This window comes from Bubalus bubalis, chromosome 18, assembly GCF_019923935.1.
Source record: "Bubalus bubalis isolate 160015118507 breed Murrah chromosome 18, NDDB_SH_1, whole genome shotgun sequence".
In the NCBI taxonomy this organism is placed as follows: Eukaryota; Metazoa; Chordata; class Mammalia; order Artiodactyla; family Bovidae; genus Bubalus; species Bubalus bubalis.
Window position 1 is genome coordinate 45,357,520 of NC_059174.1, and position 13,240 is coordinate 45,370,759.

General features: G+C 43.0%; 1 long non-coding RNA gene across 1 annotated transcript; it reads right to left on the reverse strand.

Annotated features, from left to right (window-relative positions):
- Positions 1-8,639: 8,639 nt before the first annotated feature.
- Positions 8,640-12,511, reverse strand: LOC123465145. Its single transcript, XR_006640258.1, has 3 exons — positions 12,266-12,511; positions 10,471-10,596; positions 8,640-8,771 (listed from the first exon to the last, which is right to left on the reverse strand). It is a non-coding gene; the product is annotated as an uncharacterized LOC123465145 (long non-coding RNA).
- Between the last annotated feature and the right edge of the window lie 729 nt (positions 12,512-13,240).

Genomic DNA, 13,240 nt, shown 5'->3' on the forward strand with positions numbered 1-13,240 from the left:
TTCAGTCGCTATGTCGTGTCCAACTCTTTGCGACCCCTTGGACTGCAGCACGCCAGACTTCATTGTTCATCACCAACTTCTGGAGCTTGCTCAAACTCATGTCCATTGGTTGGACATGTCGACTCATTTCCTCTCATAAGCCTATGAAATTACCCAGCCTTTATGCACTAACTAGTCACCCCACATTTGAGGGCCTCTTGCTTTCTGAGATGGCTCACACTCTGTCTATGGAGTGTGTTCCTCCCAAAGCCATTCTCACCTTTTGAGATGACTGCATTCTGTCTTTGGAATGTGTATCTCACTAAATAAATCCACTTCTTACCTATCACTTTGTCTCTCACTGAATTCTTTCTGTGATGAGATATACAGAACCTGAGCTTCATTAAGTCCTGAGACCAGGTGTGTGATATCAATTAAAAGGCAGTAAGTTAATGTCCCAATCTGAGATGTGCAATTTCAAATCTATATATCAAGCTGGGAAGAACTGACATCTTGACAAAATTGAGTCTTCCTATCCATGAACATGGACTAGCTCTACATTTGTTTATTTCTTCTTTGATTTCTTTCATCAGAGTTTTGTAGTTTTCCTCATGGAGATCTTGTACATATTTTGCTAGATTGATATCTTATCTATTTCATTTTTCTTGGTGCTAATATAAATGGTATTCATTTTAATTTAAAATTCCAATTGTTCATTTCTAGTTTCAGTTCATTTCAGTTGCTCAGTCGTGTCCGATTCTTTGCGACCCCATGAAGTTTATAGGAAAGCAATTTATTTTTGTATATTTTGTGTATTAACCATGTGCCTTGCTGGGATTGATGTGAGGGGACATCTTTGCCTTACTCCTGTCTTAGTGGGAAGGAATCTATTTTCTCACCATTAAGTAAGTTGTTAGCTATAGGGTTTGGGGGGTGGTTTTTTTTATTTGCTAAGTTAAAAAAAATTTTTTTTCATTTATTTATTTTTGGCTGTGCTGGGTCTTCATTGCTGCACAAGGGCTTTCTCTAGTTTTGGAGAGTGGAGGCTACTCTCTAATTGTGGTGCATAGGCCCTCATTGTGGTGGCTTTTCTTGTTGCAGAGCACAGGCTCTAGGGCACGTGGGTTTCAGGAGTTGTGGCACACAGGCGTAGGTGCCCTGTAGCATGTGGGATCTGCCTGGACCAGGGATCGAACCAACGTCTGCTGACGTCTCCTGCATTGCAAGGCAGATTCTTAATCACTGGACCAGGGAAGCCCCAGCTTTAAGTTTTGATGTTAAGGTAAAGCTATGTTTAGGATGTTATTTATCAAATTGAGGAAATTCCTCTCTGTTCCTAGGTTGCTGAGATTTTTAAAAAATCATGAATGGGTGTTAGATTTTTATCAAATGCATTTTTTGCATCTATTGATATGATCATGTGATTTTTCTCCTTTAACCTGTTGATGAGATTGACTATATTAATTTTCCAGTAGTGAACCAGCAGTGTATGACCCACTTGACCATGCATATAATTCTTTTTATATATTGTTGCATCCCATTTGATAATTTTTTTAGAAGTTTTATATCTGTTTTCATAGTATTGGTCTATAATTGGTTTTGTAATGTCTTTGTCTGGTTTTGACATTAAGGTAAAGCTAACCCTTAGGATGAGTTAGGAGATATTCCCTCTACCTCTATCTAATGGAAGAAATTTTAGGGAACTGGTATAATTTCTTCCTTAAATGTTTGGTAGAATTCAGCAGTGAGTGCATCTAGATTTGCTTTTTATTGTTGTTATTTTCTGTTTTGAAAGATTATTACTTTTAAAAATTTTATTTAGTTTATTTATTTTTGATTGTGCTGGGTCTTTGTTGGCTCAGGCTTTCTCTAGTTGCAGTGAGGAGGGGCGCTACTCTCTAATTGCGGTGCAAGGGCTTCTCATGTTGTGGAGCATGGGCTTAGTTGCTCCAAGGCATGTGGAATCTTCCCAGACCAGGGATCAAACCTGAGTCCCTTGCACTGGCAGGCAGGTTCCTAACCACTGGACTACTATGGAAGTCTGAAAGGTTATCAATTATTGATTCAGTTTCTTTAATAGATGTAAATCTAATTGAGTTATCTAAGTTACACAGCCCATGGTGTGAGTTTTGAAAGTTTTAAAAGATTATATCTTCCAAGGAATTGGTCCATTTCATATAGGTTATCAAATTTTCATGGGCACAGAGTTGTTTGTAATATTCCTTTATGATCCTTATAATGACCATGGGATCAGTAGTGAATAGTCTCTCCTTCATTTCTGAATTAGTAATCTGTGTCTTTTTTTTTTTAATTTGTTTATTTTGATGGACAGAATGGTGTCCCCCTGCACCCAAAATTTATATGTTGAAGCTCTAGACCCCAAAGTGACTGTATTGAGAGATAGGGCTGTTAGGGAGATAATTAAGATTAAATGAGGTCATATAAGTGGAGCCCTAACCTGATAGGATCAGTGTTCTTATTAGATGAGAAAGAGACACCAGAGAGAACTTTCTTTCCACAAGCACATGGAAGAAATACCATGTGAGAAAACAGCAAGGAGGAAGCCATCTACAAGTCAGGAAAGGAAGTCTCACCAGAAACCAGCTCTGATGGCACCTTGATCTTGGACTTTTAGCCTCCAAAGCTAAAAGAAAATAACTTTCTCTTAGTTCTGAGAAAATAAACTCTGTTCTGAACTGAGAAAATAAATTTCTGTTCTTTAGGTCACTCACTCTGTGTTATTTTGGTACGGCAACATGAGCAGACTAATAAAGTTTGCCTGGATATCAGTTTTGTCAATCTTTTCAAAAGAGTCAGCTTTTAGTTTTGTTGATTTTGTCTATTAATTTTGTTTTCAATTTCACTGATTTCTGCTCTGTTTTGTTTTTTGTTTTTTCTGCTTACTTTATTTTTTTTTAAAGCCAGACACAGTCATTTCTTTTTTAAAAAAAAATAATCGGAGGATAATTGCTTTACAATGTTGTGTTGCTTTCTGCCATACAACAACATTAATCAGCCATAGGTATACCCATATCCTCTCCCTCTTGAACTTCCCTCCTATTAAAAAAAATTATTTTATTTGTTTATTTGGCTTCACTGGGTCTTCACTGTAATGTGCAGATTTCTCTTGTTGTGGAGCACAGTCTCCAGGCATGCAGACCCGTGGGCTCAGTAGTTGTGGTACACAAGTTGAGCTGCTACATGGTGTGTGGGATCTTCCTGAACCAGGGATCAAACCTGTATCCCCTGCATTGGTAGACAGATTCTTAACCACTGGACCACTGGGGAGGTCCCATTCTTCTGCTTACTTTGCTTTTGATTTGTTTTTTTAACCCCTAGGGTGAAAGCTAAACTGACTTTAAAGTATTTGTTTTTTTCTAATGTATAGATTCAATGTTATAAAATTTTAAGCACTGCCTTCAATGCATCCCACAAATTTTGATGTATTTCTGTTTTCATTTAGTTCAAAATATATTTTAGTTTCTCTTGAGATATCCTTTCTTATCTGCATGTTATTTGAAATTGCATTGTTTAATCTCTAATTATTTCAGGATTTTCCAACTATGTTTCTGTTGATGACTTTAGTTAAATTCTGTTGTGGTCTGAGGGCATACATTGCATGATTTCTTTTTAAATTTGAGTCTTTAAAATTTTTAAGCTCTGTTTTATGGCCCAGGATGTGATCTATCTTGGTTGTTTGGAAGCTTGAAAAGAATGTGTATTCTACTCATGAATTTGTTTTTTAGGTTTATCATGATTTATTTCATTATCAGTCTTACAAGTTGCTGAGGTTGGGCAAAGCCAGGATAGTTGATAGCATGCACTTTGAGTTCTGATGTGTGTTTTCCAACACCACCAAGCCATTTCCCAGTTCTCAGCAGACTCTGATTGGGTGCTGTACACATTTAGCTCAATTCTGACACTGTCTACCTGGAGATAGCATCAAATCCCACAGGTTAAGAGTTCAGACTCACAAGAGTGCCCCCACTTCAGACACCAATTTGTGTATCCAAATTGTCTCCTGTGCTTCTAACCAGCTGACTATAAATCAGAAGTTACGACTCCCTACTTGGATTTGAGCATCTGTTAGAATGGCTCATGGAACTCACACATTTACTGATGTGTCCCAAGTTGCTTCAGTTGTGTCTGACTCTTTGGACACATGGACTGTAGACTGCCAGTCTCCTCTGTCCATGGGATTCTCCAAGCAAGAATACTAGATTAGGTTGCCATGCCCTCCTCCAAGGGATCTTCCTGAACCAGGGATTGAACCCACATTTCTCATGTGTCCTGCATTAATAGGTGGGTTCTTTACCACTAGTCGCACCTGGGAAACTTACTTATGTGTCCCAGTTTATTACAAAGGCTATTAGAAAGGCTACAGTTAAACAGTCAGATGAAGAGATACACAGAGTGAGGTCTGGAAGTGTCCCAAGTGCAGGAGCTTCTGTTCCTATGAAATTGGAATGTGACACCTTCCTGGCATGGGGATGAGTTCACCAACCTGGAATTTCATCAAATATCGTTGTTGGTCTGTACTCTCCAAGCCACCACGATTTCCCCTCATTTTTCCTTCCCAGAGGTTGAGGGATGAAGCTGAAATTTCCAGCCTTGAAACACTTATCTTTCTGGTGATCAGTACCATCCTAAGCCTTTGTAGGGAACTTACCTTAACTCACCTTGTTAGCAGAAGCTCAGGTGTGCTCAAAAGGGTCTCCTTAGCTCCAAAATCACTGCAGATGGTGATTGCAGCCATGAAATTAAAAGACGCTTACTCCTTGGAAGGAAAGTTATGACCAACCTAGACAGCATATTAAAATGCAGAGACATTACTTTGCCAACAAAGGTCCATCTAGTCAAGGCTATGGTTTTTCCAGTAGTCATGTATGGATATGAGAGTTGGACTATAAAGAAAGCTGAGCACCGAAGAATTGATACTTTTGAACTGTGGTGTTGGAGAAGACTCTTGAGAGTCCCGTGGACAACAAGGAGATCCAACCAGTCCATCCTAAAGGAAATCAGTCAGAATATTCATTGGAAGAACTAATGCTGAAGCTGAAACTCCAATAATTTGGCCACCTGATGCTAAGGGCTGAGTCGTTTGGAAAGACCCTGATGCTGGGAAAGATTGAAGGTGGAAGGAGAAAGGGACGACAGAGGATGAGATAGTTGGATGGCATCACCGACTAAATGGACATGAGTTTGAGTAAACTCCGGTAGCTGGTGATGGACAGGGAGGCAAGGCATGCTGCAGTCCATAGGGTCACAAAGAGTCAAACACAACTGAGCGACTGGACTGAACTGAACTGATGAATAACAAAGATAATTCCATCACTCAGGAAATTCCAAGGGCTTTGGAAGCTTTTTACAGGAACCAGAGACAAAGACCAAATATATTTCTTATTATATAATACCACAGTACCTTTGGTATGATGTGGGGAAAATGACCCTTTACCTCTATGTTCTTCTTCCCCAAATCCCATCAACTCAGTTTAATCATGAGAAAATCACAAGATAAATTCTCACAGAGGCACACCCTACACTACACTCGACCAGTACTACTCAAAACTGTTAAGGTCATCAAAAACAACAGAAGTGAGTTATTGTCATGGCTAAGAAGAGCCTAGGGAGACATGACAGCTAAATGTAATATGATATTCTGGATAGGAGTCTGATACACAAAAAGTGCATTGGATTAAAAACAGGAAATTTGAGTAAACCATGGGCTTCAGTTAGTAATAGTGTATCAATAATGGCTTATTCACTGTAACAAGCATACCATATAATGTAAGATGGTATGTGTGCAGGGAAGAAGTATAGAGAAATCTCCTGTACTACCTGCTCATTTTTTCCTGTAAATCTAAAACTATTCTAAAAAACATAAAGCCTATTATTAATTACAAATAAATCAGAGCTCTCCTGGAGTTTACAAGAGTGACTGTGGACAGAGGATATTCCAAGAAAACTGTAGTAAAGGATCGGATTTACAGCACTGTTGTTTGCGAGTAGGGGAATTGAAACTTGCAGATATGAACCCTTTCAATGACATTTAAGAATAACCTTTGGGTTTTTGTTGGGTTTTTAAGTATTTTTTATTTGGCTGTGCTGGGTCTTAGTTGCAGCATGTGGTATCTAGTAATAGTTCCTTGATCAGGGATTGAATCCGGGTCCCCTGCATCTGGAGCACAGAGTCTTAGCCACTGGACCACCAAGGGAAGTTCCTCAAGGTTAATCCTTGATAGTGCCATTTTCAGAGAATCAAATCTTTCTATGTACGGGCTAGTTTAGATGGGAGGACAGGCAGAAAAGCATCATTAATTTGGTGACAAGTATCAGTAAATGGATAACTTAATGAGTTCATTTTAATAGTTAGGAAAGTCTGAACTGACCAAAGTGGTATGTGTACAGAATGCTCATGGATCTTCCAGTAATCATCTCAGAGCAAGGGTTGATGTGGCCCATCCATGTTGCTTCAGATAGCATTATTTCACTCTTTTTAAAAACGTGAACATTTAAAATTTTTATGACATCATACAAAGACTACCCCAAAGCTGAGATTAATTTTTTAAAATGCTCTTCCATACTTAGGGTATTTTATGGTTTCTGTGCCTTATGGTTAGGTCTTTGTATCATCTGGAATGGATCCTGATTTGTGATGAGGGCTCTGTATGTCTTTTCCTCCTCTGTAGCTCCACTGCCTCAGACAGTGTCTGAAACATAGTAATACTCAATAAATATTCGTTGAATGGGTGAAAAAAAATGAGCACTCAGGTCCTTCAACATGTCCTCCCCTGAAACCATTCTTTTCCATTGCCTGTGGTGCTTTATTGCATCTCTAAGACCTAGGTACTGCATGCCTCCCATTTCTCTTATTTCCCTGTGGAGCAACAAGCACTGAAACTTCTCAGAAGATGAGCAAACTACTGGCATCCTATCTCTTCAGGTGAGAGCCTCTAGCAGAGAAGACACCCCGGCTCTGACAGCAACTGTCTGAATACTGTGTCAGTGTGGTTACCTACCTAGTCTTGCTGAGTCCTTTTTCATAATGTGGGATGGTAACTAGTTGGTAACTAAAGTATGCCTAGCTCCAGAATACAGAAAACACCTTCTATGTCTGGTTCTTAAAACCATCACACATGTGAACCCGAAAGTCCTGGGAAAATATCCTTTCCTCTAGTATTTGAGAACCAAAGCAAATCTGTTTTTCTGGGTCTGCAGTGCTTGATTCTGGTTTACAGAATCCAAATTGAAAATGTGATGTGTGATGACAAAACGAAAGATCGGGGGTATGAAGGTAGGGAAAACAACTTGTGTTATCACACACTATAAGTACACAGATGTGGGACCAGACAGAGGGCAAAGGGCGATCAGGCAGAAATACTCAAGTGGCCCCAGTTTCATGTTTTGCTGCAAGTTGTTCTTCTCCCAGTAAAACTCAGCCCAGAAATCCACTTCTGCTCCTCCTACCCTCAGGCCTGCTCCGATCGACTATTCCTCAATCAGGGAATTCCCTGATGGTCCAGAGATTAAGACTCCATGCTCTTCCACTGCAGAGGGCATGGATTCCATCCCTTATTGGGGAACTAAGATCCCACATGCCATGGGCAGGGCCAAAAAAATCTTCAGTCAGAGGAGGGATAAATTAGGGTATTGGGATTAACACATACACATGACTATATATAAAATAGATAATCAACAAGAACCTACTGTATAGCTCGGAACTCTACTCAATATTCTATAATAACCTATATGGAAAAGAATCTGAAAAAGAATGGTTATATGCATATCTGAATCACTTTGCTGTACAGCTGAAACTAACACAACATTATAAATCATCTATGATATACTCCAATAGTCAAAGTTATGGTTTTTCCAGTAGTCATGTACAGATGTGAGAGTTGGACCATGAAGAAGGCTGAGCACTGAAGAATTGATACTTTTGAATTGTAGCATAGAGAAGACTCTTGAGAGTCCCTTGGACAGCAAGGGACTAGTCAATCCTAAAGGAAATCAACCCTGAATTTTCATCAGAAGGACTGATGCTGAAGCTGCAATACTTTGGCCACCTGATGGGAAGAGACACTGATGCTGGGAAACACTGAGAGCTGAAGAAGGGGGCAAGAGAGGATGAGATGGTTGGATGGCATCATTGACTCAATGGACATGAGTTTGAGCAAACTCAAGGAGATAGTGAAGGACAGGGAAGCCTAGCGTGCTGCAGTCCTTGAGGTCCCAAAGAGTCCAACATGACTTAGTGACTGAACAGCAACAACATACTCCAATATAAAATTAAAATTGAATTAAAAAAATAAGAGTTGTGATCTTGACGAGGCAACAGCGAGCAGTGGTGTGAAGCAAGATCTTAATTCCCTGCCTGGAAATTGAATCTGGGTAGACTGAAGTGACTTAGTAGCAGCAGCAGCCTGGAAGAGAACCAGGAATCTTAGCCACCAGACCTGCAAGGGCTAGAGGCTAGAAGCTATTATGACCTAGGCCTTTGCCCCTAGTGGAAAGTACATTTATCATGGAGGCAGAAACTGTAAATGCTGATGCGTGCATGTGTGCTCAGTCATTTCAGTCGTGTCCAACTCTTTGTGACAATATGGACTGCAGCCTGCCAGGCTCCTGTGTCCATGGGATTCTCCAGGCAAGAATACTGGAGTGGATGGCCATGCTCTCCCCCAGGGAATCTTCCCAACCCAGAAATCAGTGTCTCCTGTGACTCCTGTATTGCAGGCATATTCCTGTGACTCCTCTGGCTTCTGGCCTCCAGCTGAGCCACCGGGGCAGCCCTGTAAATGCAGATACAAAGTTTATTATTAGATACATAGCAGAACAATGAGTAGGAGAGCACATAGAGAAGCAGTTTGTTTAGCTAACATAGAAGCAAGGCAGAGATACACACCCAGATAGAAAAAGTGTGGGAGATCCCCCTAGTGAGGTGGAGCACAGTAAAGAGGTGGTTAAGTCATTTATATAGGACAGTGCTTCCTCCTTCAGGGCAATTATTTTCCACAACTGACGTGTCCCTGGAGTGGGCACACACCCCTCAGCCAAGATGGATCTCGAAGTGAAGGCTTCTGGGAGGAACAAGACTCATTATGGCCTGGAATTATTCCCTGATGTTTGACCCACAAGCAGCCTTTCTGTGCATGTGTAGTGTCTCCCTTGTCCCAAAAGAGCGGGGAGCAGAGATCCCTTAATCCTTTACTCAAACAGAGTTTTGCCCCTCTTTGTCCTTGCCATGACTGTTACCTTGTCTATTGCCATGACTATTATCTTAAGGTGTTTACAAGAGACAAACACTGGCTATTTACCCTGTTTCTGTTGTTTCTTCCATTTCAGAGGGCAAACAAGAGGCTAATTGTAAATGCCTTAACTGGAGCCCACCTATCTCTTGGCTCAAGAAATGCAAACAGTTGTTAAGTATCCAGACCAAAGCCCACTTTCTGGTGCCCCATGAAATGTACATTTCAGGAGGCCAGTTGTAAATGTCTAACCTGGAGATTATCTATCTCCTACATCAATTCCTCCATCAATTGTACTGGGTAAGATCTCTCCTCAGAGAGCAACATTGAGAAGCAAAAGTGACATCTGGCCTGAGGACCCCCTTTGAGAACCGCCAGAGAAGAAGAGGCAGGAACTCGAAAGAGAGAAAGTTCATGACTCAGAGGAAGTGGTTCTTCCTGCCACAGGAAGAGTCAGTATCCTGAGGAAACCACAGGCTTTGCAGAGCCTGAGCTCTGCCTGGTCCAGAGGGAGAAGACACAATTTGCAGTATTCAGGGTGGAGCCTGTGTCTGAGGCCTTACCTGTTTCAGACAGAATCTGACCCAGGCCCCGGGGAGGAGATTTGGAGGGGTGGTGCACCCAGTCAGTTGCTCCAAGTTGGTCTCAGCAAACCAGAAATCAAACCAGTCAATCCTAAAGGAAATCAGTCCTCAATGTTCATTGGAAGGACTGATGCTGAAGCTGAAAGTCCAATACTTTGGCCACCTGATGCAAAGAACTGACTCATTGGAAAAGACCTTGATGCTGGGAAATATTTAAGGCAGGAGAAGAAGGGGACAAAAGATGATGAGATGGTTGGATGGCATCACCGACTCAACAGACATGAGTTTGAGCAAGCTCCAGCAGTTGGTGATGGACAGGGAAACCTGGCATGCTGCAATCCATGAGGTTGCAAAGAGTTGGACACCGAGTGATTGGACTAAACTGAACTGAGGCTCAGCAAACACAGATACCGGTACCAAGAAAGAAGCCAGAAACCAGTGTGGGACAGAAATACTGCCTTCACTTGAACACAGGCTGGCACACTGGGCTGAGAACCCTGTTGTGTGTGTGTCGGGTGGGAGGCGAGGCAGCACAGGCACACGTTCAGCTTGCACGTGACTGGGGATCCCGATAAAGAAATGACACATGAGCGGCTATTTGTTACCAGTGGCTGCATAACAAGTTATCCCTCAACTTAGCAGCTTAGAGCAACACACACCTATTATCTCCCAGTTTCTGTGGGTCAGGCGTCCAGGCAAGGGCTTAGCTGGGGCCCCTCCTCAGGGTCTCTCTCGAGGCTGCAATCAAGGTGCCAGCCACCTGGTGCCTCACCTCATGGCTCAACCTGGAAGGAGACACTTGCAAGTTCATGTCTTTCCTCACAGGCGGTTGACAGAGGCTGCCCTCAGGTCCTCCTCTTCCCCACCCCAGCAGCATGCATCATCAGTGTATGCAAGCCCAGGGGGCCATTGGAGAGTCTGCTACTAAGACAGAAGTCACAGTCTTTTGTAACCTAATCATTCCGTCAGCTTTGCCATATTCTCTTGGCAAGCAAGTCATGAAATCAGGCCCACACTCAAAGAAGGCGATTACACAAGTACACCAGTAACAGGAGGTGAGGGTCATTGGAGGCCCTTGAAGAAAGTCTGCCTCCCACAAGTGGGGAAATACTTGCATAAAAATATCTAAAACTATACTTCCCTCTGGGTCTAGACTATTCTTGAGGAATATTTAAGAACACAGCTTTTTTTTTTTTTTTTGGAAACAATAAAATCACTTTAATTTGCTACTTTTCATTTTGAAAGATCATTGCAGTATCATTTGTAAAATTCAGCCAGGAAAGATGCCCCAGGATGGCTGAGTCCTGGGGACCACTGAGAACCGTCACGGCAGCGTGTGGTCGGGGGTGGGGGGTGGGTGGGGGCTGACCAACCTGGCACTGCTTCTTGCTTGCACCCAACCTGATTCCAAGCTAAGACAAGATGAGCTGGGGGGAGGCTAGGGAGGTGTCAGGTTCCTCTGTGATGAAGGCACTGGGTGGCGACCAAGAGGTGAGGTATCAGAGCATCCCCCCTCCTCAACTCCCCTCAGCTCCAGATTTAGGTTCAGGTCTGTGAGCCCCCAGGAGAGGCCACACCTGGGCTAATGCCGGCCCTGGCCATGGTCTGTGGAGGGACCATTAGTCCCTCCACATGCTGAAAAGTGACACGAAGCCACAGCATTTTAAATGAATTAAATAGCAGAGAGGAAAAGTCATAAAAATGCCAACTTCTCTGAAAAAATTTAGGGCTGATTTCCTAATAGTTTATAAGCACTGAACTTAATTTATCATGAGACTGCCTTTTAAAAATAGTAACTAACAAGGACTTCTCTGACAGCTTCCCTGACAGCTTAGTTGGTAAAGAATCCACTTGCAATGCAGGAGACCCCAGTTCAATTCCTGGGTTGGGAAGATCCCCTGGAGAAGGGATAGGCTACCCACTCCAGTATTCTTGGACTTCCCTTGTGGCTCAGCTGGTAAAGAATCCACCTGCAATGCAGGAGACCTGGGTTCAAACCCTGAGTTGGGAAGATCCCCTGGAGAATGGAAAGGCTACCCCCTCCAGTATTCTGGCCTAGAGAATTCCATGGACTGTATAGTCCATGGGGTTGCAAAGAGTTGGACATGACTCAGCGACTTTCACTTCAGGGACTTACCTGGTGGTCTAGTGGTTAAAAATCCACCTTCCAGTGCAGGGGACACAGGTTCTACCCCTGGTTGGGAAACTAAGATCCCAACATGCTGCGGGGCGGCTAAGCCGTTGAGTCACAAGTACTGAAGCCCACGTGCTCTAGAGCCCATGCTCCACAACAAGAGAAGCCTGAACACTGGAACTAGACAGAAGCCCCCAGGCACTGCAGAGGCCTGAGAGGCCTGAGCATCACAACAAAGACCCAGTGCAGCCAAATAAACAAAAACATTTTAAAAATTAAACATGATTAAAATAGTAACTAATGGAAAATAGGTAACTTACCTATGGTTAATCAAAGCCAAAGGGTCCTCATCCCCAACATGACATCCAGTCAAATTCAGCATGTTGTCCTCGAGTGAGAGTCTGAGGGCGTTTCAGTCACCTATTGCCCAGTAACAATAAGCTAAAGTTCAGTGATTTAAAGCAACATTAATTTTGCTCCCAGGTCTCAGTGGGAGCAGTTCATGTCTGGAGTGACTTGAAGATAGGGAGCTGAAGGGACTCCCCTGGCAGTCCAGTGGATAGGACTCTGTGCTTTCACTGCCACATGTACATGCCAAGTTGCTTCAGTCGTGTCTGACTCTTTGCAACCCCATGGACTGTAGCCCGCCAGGCTCCTCTGTCCATGAGATTCTCCAGGCAAGAATAGTGGAGTGCGTTGCCATGCCCTCCCCCAGGGGATCCTCCTGACCCAGGGATCGAACCCTAGTCTCTTAAGTCTCCTGCATTGGTAGGCGGGTTCTTTACCACTAGCACCACCTGGGAAGCCCATGGGGATGGCCAAAATAAAAAAAAAGGGAGCTGGAGTCTTCTGAAGGCTCTCTTACTGACATGTCTGCAACTGATGCTGGCTGTCAGCTGGGGCAGTGGCCAGGACACCTAGAGGGGGCCCTTCCAGGTGGCTGCTTGGGCTTCCTCACAGCATGGTGCCTGGGCTCCAAAGATGAGCACCCTGAGAGAACAAGCCAGGCGGGTACATCACCTTTTATGACTTAGCCTTGAAAGTCACCTGTACCACTCCCACCCTAGTCTTAAGTCTGCTAGCTTCAAGGAGAGGGAGCTTAGATCCTATATCGTGATGGAGGAGCCTCAAGATCTTATCATAAGAAGTGCACTTAGGATGGAATTCATCTTTGGAAAAATGCAATCTGCCACAGAGAGCAAGCTAGCCCCCTGGCCCATCCTAGAGTTTCATGAGTGTCAGTGAAAACACACATCATAAGGTGGAAAGAAGTGTGCAGTCATGGAGAAAGAAGG